Source organism: Hibiscus syriacus, unplaced genomic scaffold, assembly GCF_006381635.1.
Source record: "Hibiscus syriacus cultivar Baekdansim isolate YM2019G1 unplaced genomic scaffold, ASM638163v2 tig00110156_pilon, whole genome shotgun sequence".
Classification (NCBI taxonomy): Eukaryota; Viridiplantae; Streptophyta; class Magnoliopsida; order Malvales; family Malvaceae; genus Hibiscus; species Hibiscus syriacus.
This window is the reverse complement of record NW_024062606.1, coordinates 3,365,458-3,368,938: the sequence shown is the minus strand read 5'-3', so window position 1 is coordinate 3,368,938 and position 3,481 is coordinate 3,365,458. Positions and strand designations below refer to the sequence as shown.

Here is a 3,481-nt window from a genome sequence, read left to right as displayed (position 1 = left end):
TGAAAGAGATGATTGTTATTATTAAAGGTATCAGATTCGAACACTAATGATTATACCATAGTTGAACTTTCATTATCAAATTGTTAAGAGTTTTTAAAATATATATTACGACGTATAATCAAATACATCTATTATACCTCCATTTTCGTATATCTTCAACTAATTTACTATATGAGCATAAAATCGTTACTGGATAATCAATGACTGAACTGATTTTTTTAATAAATTATACATTTAGTACCAAATTATCAATTTGATCCATTTTAGTCCTTATATTTCAATATTTTTAAAATCATACATAAAGTTTAGTTTTTTGTTTCACTCTAGTATCCCCATTCAAAAACTTAACGTTGAGTTTTGAAAATAATTAAAATTTTAGGTACTAAAATGGACCAAAATTGACCGTTTAGGTACTAAATCTGTTAAGTTTTTAATGACGAGATACTAAAATGAAACAAAAACTAAACATCATTTATGATTTTGAAAAAATTTGAAAGTTAAAGTACTAAAATGGATAAAAACTGATAGTTTAGGTACTAAACGTGATAAGTTTTTAATGACGAGATACTAAAATAAAATGAAAATTAAACGTTAGGTATGATTTTAAAAATTAAAAGTTTAGTATTTAAATAGACCAAAACTGATAGTTTTACTAAATATAATTTACCGTATTTTTAATAGAATAACAGCCGATGCGAACTATTTCTTTATAATTTTAAAACTCTACTTTGGAACTTGAAAACCATGGGACTATAATTAACAAACACCAAACCAAATCCATGAATGTTTAACAAGCACCTCAAGTAGATCCAATTCCCTTGCCGTTGTTCTTCTCTTCAGAGAATTAATCTGCAAATGACAAGCCGAGGAGAAGGAATTTGCATATGTTCCCCGTGTCAAAAACGAAATTGACTCAGTAGATTCCTCACCCCCGGCGAATTGAACAACTCAGAAATCTCCTTGAGCACTTCTTTACCTTTGATATATCATCGAGTTGACTCGTTTCTTCTTGTTGGTAATTCTAGCTACTGCTTGGACCCCTGGAATCATCCTTATCAACAACGTGCCGCCCAATCTGGTGGTAAACTGGGTAAAAGCTTGGGATTCGAAATTCCGAAATGCTGATCTGTGAAAGCCCGAGCTCCAAACCTGGAACCTGCTGGTTACTGCCATTCAACAGCGAGGAAAAACTCACAAAACCCAGATTCATGTTCGGGAATTCAAGCCCTTGGAACCCATAGTTATGGATATTATTGGCGTTTTCGCTTCCGAAATTTGAAGTGGATTGCTCCGAGCCTTGAACGAACCCTGATACAATTCCATTCCCGGAACACCATGCTCCACTTGGATTTGAGATCTCCCTGAATTCCCACTCATCATTGCCCAATTCTTGACATGCAAAGCAGCAGAAACGGATTTCCCCTGCCCAGAAACAGAGGCATCGGCAGCCGTCGGAGCGGAAGCGGGATAGTCCCGTCCCGGTGGCGGCAATGACGGACGGCTCCGACTGCTGCAACACCACTGAATCGTCGCCGTCGGACTTGTGACCCAATTCTCTGGTCAACTGAAAAATCCTGGCTGCGCATAAAGCCGGCATCCTTATCCTTCTCCCTCGTCCGTCTACCTTCTTGTGCCGGTCCTTGTTCGAGCTCCGCTTGGGTGCTAATTGCTGCTTCTTGTTTTCGTCATTTTTCATGGCTTGGAAGTGCTTGGTTTCAGCTGTGGGCACCTCTTGTGGATGATGATTTGAGCCCTTGGGTTCCATGTAAAAACCTCGAATTATGGGGGCCTCCTCTTTGATTGGCGAAGGTGCACTCATTTGGTATTTTCTTTTCTCTCCCCTCTTCCAAATTTTCAATGCCTTTTGCTTTGCTTATTGTCCATATTTGGAACCATGGTGTTTTCAATTTAAAGTTACCAACTCAATGATTTTATGTCTACTTTTTTTTTTCTGTTGCTCCCTAAAAATAATATAGTAACTTTTAAGAATACTCCATACTCAGTATATTTACAAATTATATCAAGATACAGTTAAATATTTTAGGAAAATTTTACGATATTCGACGAGTACCGTTAAACATCATTATCGATGACATTATTGAAAATCATTAATTTAATTTATAAGAATTAAATTTTAAAGTATTCAACGTATAATTATATTTAATTAAAATTTTAAAAGTAAAATATTTTAAAATAAAATATTATTTTTCATAATTTTTAATAATTTTTTTAATATTTAAAGGTATTATAAATTTTTATTGTGAAAATAATTATAAAAAATATAATTACTATTTTATTTTAATAGTTTACCTTTAATTTTTAACTAATTTATAATTATATGTTATTGATGCTCATTGTGTTATATTTGACTAAATTATAATTGGTAAGTGATTAAGTTGAATTTTATAATAATTCTAGTGGTTAAAGATTATTTGATAATTAGATTTATCTAATAAAGTAAATATTCATTTTAGGCAATAATTCTATGAAATGAAAATTCTTGGATCTTTACAACTTTTGGGATTTATGTTGTAAAGATAGTTTGTATGATGTTAAAAGAGTTTGTGATATGTCAGGTATTGGTATCTATATCGGGTTTTGAGATACATGTGATATCATGTTTATACTCTTTGCGTTCTGTAAATTTATGGTTGATTATTTTTCATCTCGTCCGTGGAGGTAGGTAAGGTCGAACCTTGTTTCTTGTGCATATCTTATTTTATATTGATATCACTTTGGTAATTTTTCCGCTCCCAAATTACTAACGGATTGAATGAAATCTTCTTAACATAAATTGAATCGAATTCATATTAAAAGATATATTTTTCAAATCATATAAGATGGATCGAAAACTTTACTTAATCTGATTCATTATCTATTCCTAACAGGGGCGGACGTAATTAACCCCCTAAGGGCCAAATGTGTACCCATTATTTTGGATAAGTAATCAAATATAAACCGTTAATGGTCTAATTATACTTTTAGTCCTTAGTCTTTTGTATTTTATTTAAAAATCTTTTTTATGACTAATTGGATCCCAAAACCAACCCAATTAGCCCAACCACTTAACTTGTAATTTTACATGATCCACTTACCTTTCGGGTAAACCCAAAACTCTTAACCCGTAATTTAGGGTGTTATATCCCTGAATAGACTAACCAGGATGAGAATGAAGCAAGTAAACCACAGCTCGAGGAAACTGCAGGAAAGGATAAGGATACAAGGATGGAGGACGAGTGCCCACGTATTACGTGGTGATGTTGAACCAATCATGGAAACTACAGTGAGGTGTCGAGTGTAGTAAATTTCTTAAAACCCTATAATTGGGGATTGATGGCAATCACGCGTCTTTTGTGGCTAAAATTGATGATCATCCCCCTCTGCAGCATATAACAAGATTACGCTCTTGTCTCGATAAATGCAGCAACGGGCGGTTGCTTCTTAATTTATTACCCACGAATTGAAACTAGTTTACACTCAA

General features: G+C 33.5%; 1 pseudogene; it reads right to left on the bottom strand.

Annotated features, from left to right (window-relative positions):
- Window positions 1-1,021: 1,021 nt before the first annotated feature.
- LOC120215830 lies at window positions 1,022-1,830 on the bottom strand (annotated as a pseudogene).
- Between the last annotated feature and the right edge of the window lie 1,651 nt (window positions 1,831-3,481).